A 10,296-nucleotide genomic window follows, 5' to 3' on the forward strand; every position below is an offset into this window, starting at 1 on the left:
TCACTATTCCGAAAATCTCAACCTTTTATATTTTTATTTTTTTATGTTTGACAAGCGTTACTACTTGAATAATGACTTTTTTTTTTTTTACTTTTCTTTTCTTTTTTTATTATTTTTTTTTTTGTGTATTAATTCATGCTCGATAAGGTTGGCGCTGTCCTCAATGATCTGTAATACAATATCGGTGCCCTAGCATGTTCTGCAAACCAATTTCTCTTAGCTTTCCTTATTGCATCTTGCCTCTTCTTAACAGGACATGTTCTTGTGTTGTGACCCACCTTTCTACACCTTGAACATTGCATAGTAATACCACCTTTTCTAATCCTATTTGGATTCTTTGGCTCATCAGGCCCCCTCCTCCTTACTTTCTTATGCCTACCAGGTGCTACTCTATACTTAGGTGGTTCTATCTTCTTCATGCCAGTCTTAACCCATTATTCACTAGGCACAAGACACATTATTGGCTCTTATGCTTTTAAATACATTTCATTGCTATAATAGTGGTCAACATAATCCCCAGGATTCCCACCGTCATATGACATAGCTGAAAAGTTTGAGCGCATTGATTACCAACCATCTCCCACTTCCTACAACCACACGTTTTCTTCCCCAAGTCAACCACAAAACTTTTACCCTTGTAATCTACCTCAAACAATCCATTCCTAGCATAGGTTGATGTACAATAAACTGCTTTATCCCCCTCAGCCCCAATCTTCTTCACTATCCTTGGGCCAAGTTTTCATTTCATAGCTTTAATGCCATCCTTCTTCACTTGATACCTCCTCATTAATTTCTTCCTAATCCCCTCGAACTTATGTAAGATTGGCTTATCCCCGATTTTTAAAATGTAGGCATTCTAACTTTCACAAAGGTTGTTGACCAACAGGTCGCACTTTGAGTACGTATGAAAGTATGCCCTACACCATGTATGTGGATCCACTTTGTAAGGTAATCATACACCTTTGACTCATGTGCTTCAATTCTTCCATATGTGCAAGACATTCAGCCTCTGTATATGTCGTGACTATCTTCCAAAGTTTATCCTTTAGTAATATTCCCCGATTACCATCGCTTCTAAAATTATCGTACAAATGCTAGACACATGTTCAATGGTTAGACATAGGCAATACTTATGTGAAGCTTGGAACACGTCCCTAAACACATCAAGCAAAAAATAGTTATATAATAGACATTAAACACATCAATACAAAAGCATAAAAAAAATGGCAACAAATTACAACCAACTGACCTTTTGGCTATCTGAGATGAAAGTCTACCCATGTGTCGAGTCACATTGACCAAGATCACCCACAAGTGTCTCCAAGAACCATGACCAGTTGTCTATCATCTTAGTTTCTACAAATGTCATTGCTATGGGGTACATGTTGTTATTGGCATCCCTACTAACTGCACTCATGAGTTGTCCCTTATGAGGGCCCTTGAGGAAACAAGCATCCACCCCAATTACATACCCACAACCTACTTTGAACCCTTCTTTCATGGCTGCTAAGGAGATTGGTCTTTCAAACATTGGTCTTTCAACCCTCAACACTACACAGCTACGAACATGTGTTTTCCTAATAGTTGCAGCATAGTCCCGCAATCGATAGGATCGTTCATCTAACTTCCCAAATATTTTTGACTTTGCCTTTCTTCTAGCCTTAAAAAGCTTTCTATCATTCACATCAACATTCCACTTATCTTTCCCCTTTTCTTGGAGGGCGTTTATTGGCAAACCGGGTTGGGTTTTAAACTCACCCATTAATTTATCAATTATCCAAGTAGAAGTTATGATATTATTCTTGTACCACCTCTAGCATGAATGCTTCGGCTTCAAAGACCTTACTAGGAATGTCTTTTCGCCCTTCACTTGATGCCCATATACTCTATACTCACAACGACTATCTTTCCGCACTATACACACCTTATCCTTATCATTTTTCTTGAAAACGATATCCTTCCCTCTTGATACATTATATTGTCTAATAGCTTCTCTGAACGTATACACATTTGGAAATCTCTGTCCATTCTCCACTTTTGGATTAATCAAGTCAATTGTTTGGAATGTGCAATACCTAGTCAAACATTTAGGTAGGGATGACACATCTTCATCACTACCACGAGGGTACTCAAAGATATCACTCGGATAATCATATGGCTTATCATCATCAGATGATGATGATGATGATGATGAAAATGAGTGAACCTCCTTACCCCTAGATGTGCTCGCATTTGAGGTGTCATCAACATTTGAGTTGTTGTACACAACCATTTGTGACCCATCACCCACATTGCTTCTATCACCCCCACTGCATCGACTTCTACCTCATGGCATCCATCACTTTCATCCTCACCCCTCTCCACATCAATTTCTACCTAATCATTATCATCAGCTTCTAACTCCTCCTCGTCATCGACTTCAAAAGCATAATCATCACTACTAAGTACCTAAGACCAAAAAGGATTATTCCTATCAGAATGTTGCATGCCACCATCATCATTCAACTCATCTTCATTTTCAAAAGATAATAAATATAACACAACTACCTGGTGGCCTATATGGTGTTGAACCATTTCCAGTATGTCATGGTGATGACAAGAGCCTTAACCCATCAACAAGGCTTTTGTCAGTTTTTTGGTAGTACATTAGGTCACCATGGTTGTACCCATATATCTTCAATATGTTTTCAATTTTCAAATAAGACAACTCATCCAAGTCATATGCATCAGGATATACATGATTGTCTCATCCCAAGTACATGCAACTAGATTCTTGTTTAAACTTGCCCCCATGATCAGTGGCTCAGCCACGTTAAGCTCAGTATGGGCCATGCCCCTACAATGGGTTTAAAAATGTTTACTCTATAAGAATATTTTTCAACTAATTGATGTATAGCCCACCAATCAAGAAAAAAATAAGATTTACGGCCCTTACACGGGGTTAGATTTCATAAGGAAAGAAGTTCCTTATTTGTTTTTTTATGTTAGCCACGTAGGATAGGTTATACTAGAATACAAAGAGTAGATTTCAAGGTAGCTACATACGGTATGTAGTCTTAGGGTTTTGTTATATTAAAAAGTAGTGTAGTCGTGTACCTTTTTCCATATATATACATTAGGTTTTTAGGTTATAATAGAAATTATAGAATACAAGGAGTTAGGCAAAACTCTGACTCTAGCACAGCAGCAGAATAGAAAGACTCAAATTGAAAAGTAAGTATGAACTTCTCTTCCATTACTTACTTTCTTTTTTTCTTTTTTTATATATATAGTTTTCTCTACTATACCGACTTTTTTGCTTCTCTTCCAAAAGTTAGTTTTTTTTTGTTTTTTTTTAGTTTTTTCTTCCTAATTGCATCATGACTTCCAAACTGTAATTTTGTTTAATGAGTATGTTCTATTATTTGTATTATAAGATAGTTTTCTAGTTTTTTTTTTTTTTTTCTTTAAAAATTTGTTGAGTTACTAAACTGTTTCAACATAAACTAGCTAGATTGTCCATTTTGAAAATGTTTTTCTCTAAAAAAAAATTAGAAAATTAAAATATGGTTGGAGGTATAGTGGTTGTCTTTGCACCCTTTGCCTTTTAGTTCATCTTCTTTTTAAGATTCGGACGAAGCTTCATACATAGGAGTACTAGGTGGCACTTTTACTGGAATTGCTTCTCTACTTCATAGTATTTAGTTATTCCTAATGGGACAAAGTTTTCCTCCAAACTGGGTTGAAAAAATTTCTTTCAACCTAGTCTATAAAAGTGATATGTGTCCCTTAAACATATGAGATGCACATGTTTTTTTAATAGTAGGGACAAAGTTGGAATTAAGTTTTATTAAAAACTCATGTGCATCTCCATGTTATTAAAAAAATGGACACATGTTACTTTTATAAACTAGATTGAAGAAAATTCCTCAAACCCAGTTTGGAGGAAAACTTTGTCCTTCCTAATTCCTTTGTGACCATGTCTTTTCTATGACAAACAATAAAGTGTTTATATATAAAGCAAAAAATTGAGCATTTCAGCCATATATGATTATTGTATGATTATCTCTATTCAGACTATTATATACATATATGATTGTTTATTTTGTTGTTTAAAAACTATGATTGTCTCTTAATTTAACTTGAAAACTATAAGTTCATGAAATATGTCAAAGTTAAAAATTATAGATTCATTCTTCCAAAAAAAAAAAAACAAAAAAAAAGCTCGGCCCCTACAATAATGATTTTCTAACTCTGCCACTACCCATGATACACTTTAATCAGTTGAAGAGTTATCTTCCAAAGTTTTGTTTTTGTTTAAAAGAAAATCGTTTGTTTAAGATTTCTGATTTTTGTTGTCACATGGTGGGCTTGTCGGTGGTACACACCCCAACTATACTTTGCTTCAAAAAGGTCCTAAAAAAGCAGCCATCTTTCTAAACATTAACAGACTGTAAGTCCGATACTTTATATTTATAACTCAAATATTAGGGTTATTTACACTTCACCCCCCAAAGTTTGAGCCAATTTTCAATTTGACCTCCAATGTTTCAATTTTTACAATGCACCTCATCAAAGTTTGAAAATTCTTCAATATGGCCCATCGAAAAACAATTTCCGTCCAATTTAACCGAAAATTGGTCACGTGCCAAGCACGTGAATTTTTTTCTTAAATTTCCAAAATTGTCCCATATATTTTAACAAATTTCAAAAATACCCCCAAGTCAAACCAAAGTATATAAAAATAAATAAATAAAAATGGGGTGGCTCCTTTGGCCATTAATTCCATATAGTCTATCCAAGCCCTTAACCCCTTCTTAGTAGGATTGGCGCTGTCCCGATGAACCTATAATACAATACAAGTGCCCTGGATATTATACATACCGTCCGTTCACAAAATCCTCCAGACGTTCCACACCCTCGAAATTTGAGAAAATACATATCATCAATTCTAAACTCAAGCTAAAACAAGTCATAGACCTATATATGCTCGAAACAGAATTTTTGCTTGACCATCAAATGTTCGGACAAAAGGAATCAAACATTCGATCACGACATCGAACGTTTGGATAGAGAAGGTCAAACGTTTGGTGCTAGGAAGAAAACTCATTTCGAACCAAAAAGCTACCAAACCACTTCTAAGTAAGCTCTAAGGTCTTAACACAATCCCTAATAAAGTCCTAACCCAAAATAATACCTCGATGCAGAAGAAACTAAGTTCAATATTATCAAAATATTAAACTATCATTAAACTAGGATTAATGTGTTATTAAAATAAATAAATAAATAAATAAAAACAAACAAACAACACAACACAACTACAAGCTTAAAACCTATAAATTAAGCCACGAAAAAAACCTAAACATTATAACAACAAGATAAGGAACGAGCTAAGCTAAAAAGATTACCTCCTTGAGAGCAAAATCACCAAGAAACTCTTATTCTTCTTCAAAACACTCTCACGCACACTCACAAGGGTTTCACTGAGCAAAAGGAGCAGAAATGAGCTTATGAACGAAGGGGGTGGGATATTGATAGATGTGGAAAGCTAAGGATAAGATTTGAGCTACTCTTTCTCTGATCTGCGTACAATTAAATGTTCGGTGTACTATTACCCAATGATTTTAGTGTTGCAAGCAAACGTTCGGTGGTCCATGGTCAAACATTCCAGGATAGGGTTAAGCTCGAACTTTCAGTGGTCCACACATGATCGTTCTTCACTAGAGCTTTGATTGAACGTTCGGTCATAAGGCTTTGAACGTAAGGTCAATAGCCAAAATTCAAAATTCTTATTTCCAATAAATCCTAATGAACTTAATAAACTCATTAACCACTTCTTAAGCTAAACACAACCTAGTAATGTAATGACCCTGATGGGAAAATCAATTAACTGGTAATTGACCCCATAGTTCGTCTCCCGACCCTATTGCTCAATGGGACAAGACTCAGGGATCATAACCACTCCTATGGGAGAGACCTCAGCGGAAAACTTTTAAACTATAGGAATAGAGAGTAGTAACTAAAACAACCACACATTCATACACCAGAGTAAACACAATATCTCATAATATAAATATGTCACCAAAAGTATCGGTCAACAGACCATCATAACATATTACAAACCACTAGATAATTGTCTTACAAAAGATAAAAAAATCAAAGCCTAAGTTTAAGTAATGTCAAAGAGATGACAATCTCGATCATTTCCTCCCGTGTGGCTCCTCCTTCATCCCACACGGAAGCTAGCCAAACAGGGTCCATGTCTTCAAAAACAACTTGGATCAGGTCTTGAGCAATCACCCAAATCAGGTCTGTAGGCATCTTTTATGCTAGCTAAACCGCACAATTATTTATAGTGGGGGAGAAACATAAAAATTGGGGTAAGTTCAAAGACTTAGTGAAAATTAATACACATAATACCCATGCCATTATTTTGTGATGAACTCTGTTTGGTAAAGAATGCAACAGTTTAATCATGATAGTTATACAAGGATGCAATATAGATATAGTACATGCTTATAATCATAAGTAGCAGTGATAGTTCAACAGTATGGTCTACCCGAGATATTACCCATTCTCAGTAGGGTTGGCACTGTCCCGAGGGACCTGTAATACAATGTCAGTGCCCCAATCATTGTACGCTACCATACATAACATTAGCAGCTTGACCGAGTCCGACCTCGGATGGGCCCACACTACTAATAATGTTCGTCCTGTAGTGACCGCCCATTAAGGCTGTGCCAGTCACGAAACAATCATTAGATCCAAGGCCCATATATCACACACAAATTTGACCATAAAGTTAACATGTATAGTAAGCCCATGGCCGTTATCTCGTATGTACCGATGTTCCATGTGATACGATACCATTAGTCTTATCCATATTTTACAGGCATGCTTTTACAAGTCTCAGAGCCTGTGTTGGGATTGCGGTGGAAAATATAGCTTTTGAATATAGAGCTTTTGCCTGTGAGCTTTTGGCAAAAGTGCTATTACTGAAAAGATGTTTACATGTTTGGTAAATGCGTGTCTTAAGTGCTTTTTTCATGTTACTGATGTTTGGTAACAAAACTAAAAAAGTGCTTTTAGTTGCAAAAATGACAATAAAGGACATGTAATGATTTTTTTTTTTTTAATATAGGCTGAAAAAAAAAATTCATTACATGTCCCACCAAATATATGTCCTTTTACGTGAAATCATTATATGTTTTTCCATAAAGGCCTAAGGTTGGCAATGGTTTTTTTTTTAATTTTTTAATTTTTTAATTTTTTTTTTCATTTTATACCAACCTTTTTATACAAAAATGTTTAATGTTAGCTTTCACAAGTAAAAATTATTTTGTAATGGTTTATGTAACAAAATGTCAACATTTTCTTTCTTTTATACTTATATGTAATAAAAATTTATGTCAATTATTTTCTTTATTTCTTTTTTAAAAATTATTTAAAGTATTTAACATTTCAAAGTATTACACTTTTTAACACCACAACACTTCAAAGTATTTAACACATAAAAAAGAACAACATTCAAGGAGATCCTTACAACATTTTAAATAGTTTATAACCAAACAACATTAAAAAAATAAAAACATTAGCGGGTCATAAGTAGATTAGCAATATGATCACACTCAATGTTCATAGAATTTTCATTGGACGTCTCTAATTGTTGTATGCTTGACTCATTTTATGCTTCGTGATCGCCTATATTGTCAGTAGGAAGTAAATCCTCATCATCATCATATGGTTGGAACTCAGTATCCTTTATTGCATGCTTCCTAATGAAGTTATGAAGAGCCATAGACGCCACCACGATTTTCACTTGTTTATCATAAGGAAAATTTGACGTGCAATGTGAGGATATCCTGCGTCTACCAAGTAATATTTTCCTGCAAAAAATATACGAATAACGGTCATAAAAAGCTTTTGAAAAAATACGTTTTTTTCATGTATAATTCATAATTGTTATTTTTATTAAATACAAACCTATAGGTGGGTGTGGAAATCGTAATTCTTCCTTTCGAATAGCTTCTAAAAAAATACGTGTATCATGTGCAGTACCTTCCCATCCAGCCCAAACAAAGGTGAAACACATACGAAAATTACAAACAACCATAACATTCTGAGTAGGAATCCATTTTCGACCAATATATGGTATTTCTTTTGATGGAGAAATTTTAACTAGCATATGGGTTCCATCAATGGCTCCAATACAATCTGTGAAGTATGGCCAATAATGCTTATCATCACGAATTTTGCGTGGAACATCCCTAAACTCCCTATCAATAGGATTAATAATGTCAATCGCCATTCTTGAAACGGCCATTAAAACACTAGTAAAATGTCTACTAATTGTTTCTCCTGAATGTTGAAACATTTCTTGTACTATTCTATTCCCAAACCCATGGCCTAAAGTATTCAAAAACATCGTCACCAACTCTTCAACAATTAATTTCCTAGTACCTCTTAAATGATATCTTTCCTTTAACTCTTCACACAAGTAAATGAATACATGTATTTCTATTCTGAAATTTTGTTTGAACCTATCAGGATTACCTTGTAAAATCTCCATAACCCACTTATAACCTGTTTGAGAAGAGGTCCTACAAGGTTCTTTTGCAATATATGGCATATAATAGTTCTCAACAAATTCTACTGTTGTAGCTGCTAGAATTAAAACATCATTTTCATTCTCATTCTCATTTTCCTCTTCACCATAATCAATATCACTTGTATCATCTTGAGTGCTATAATCACTATTGTCCATGTCTGTAAGGAAAAAAAAATAAAGAAATAAACACAAAATAAATATATAAGCACCCATAAAAATAAGAAAAAGATAAAAAAAAATTAAAAAAAAAAAAAAAGAATAACATTCAAATAAATCCTTATAACTTTTCAAATAGTTCATAACAAAACAACATTAAAAAATAACAACATTATTCCATGCTACGACGATTAATTTCTCTATTTCCCATTCGCTTGATAAAGTCAATCTGCAACCATGGCTCTTTAATAGTCACAAACATCTCTCTATGTGATCTCTTAAGAAACACCTCTGTTGCAAACTTAAGGATGTCAATGTCATTTTCTCTTTCAGCAATCCCCCGAACAATATCCATAACCTCTTCAATATTACAGCCAGGCTTATCGTAGCTCTTAGATGTCACTGTATTCTTACTTTCTATTACATCACAAATACGACTCAAATGTTGACTAACGATTTGAACTCCTTTCTTTCTTTTCTTACATTGAACTGGAAGACCAAACTTCTTATTTCTTTTATCCTGCGTATCTAAATCAGCAAGAATATCATCAATGCCACGTGTATTAAGATTTGATTTGTCATCCAAAACATCTAAACCTTCTACAACATTGTCATCTTCATTAAGTATTACAGTTGCAGCATCTATGCCACCAATATCATTAGGAACCAACCCTATGGATGGTGCCCAAGATCCCTCCCCGGTGGCAGTTATATCTCTAAACAATATTTTCACCTTCATAGCATAAGCCAAACCTGTCGTGCGAAATTTGGTTGCTTCTGGAACTTCTTGTATTTAGGTATTTGTAAAAATCAATAATAAAACATTTTTTAAATCATTTAAACAAAAACAAATAAGTACAAATATTGTACCTGCAATTTTTTTTCCCACCAATCATCGGGCGCATCAATTGTCTATTTCACCGGATCCCATCATAGGCCAGTTTCCTTGCCTATCAATCTCTTCCAAATGTTCCACTCTTTTTTCAAACTATCCCACTTGTTCTTTAGTTGTTTATAGCAATATTGTTTTCTAGTTTTTTCATTAAATTTATCTATCACATTTTTCCATCATGTCCTATTGAAATGTGTTTCTGGGCAGTTACCAGCATGAATCTCAGTAATACATATGTTAAGATAATCTTCTAGCATTTTTTCAGTCCAAACTACTTTCTTTATTTGAGTATCTGCAATAGCAGGAACGTTGTTTTGACCTTTTTTACTCATGTTTGTCACACAATAAATAAGCTGATACAATTATAAATAAAAAAAGTATGTTAAACACTATTAACAATTAAAAATTTGTTTTAAGTGATCAACGGATAGAATGCAAAAATTTATATTTACATGGGGGGAACTTCACTTACCCCCCCTATACTTTCGCGCTTTTTGCAGACACCCCCCCATTGCTCAAAACCTCACTTTGATGTATCCAACTTTCGTTTCCTTTCACTTTGCCCCTTCCGTTAGGATTTTCTGTTAAATCCTAACGGAAATGGTGGAAAATTACAATCATGCCCTTATTTTTTATTAAAAAATATTTTTTAAAAAAAATA

The sequence above is a fragment of the Corylus avellana genome, chromosome ca8 (assembly GCF_901000735.1).
Source record: "Corylus avellana chromosome ca8, CavTom2PMs-1.0".
NCBI lineage: Eukaryota > Viridiplantae > Streptophyta > Magnoliopsida > Fagales > Betulaceae > Corylus > Corylus avellana.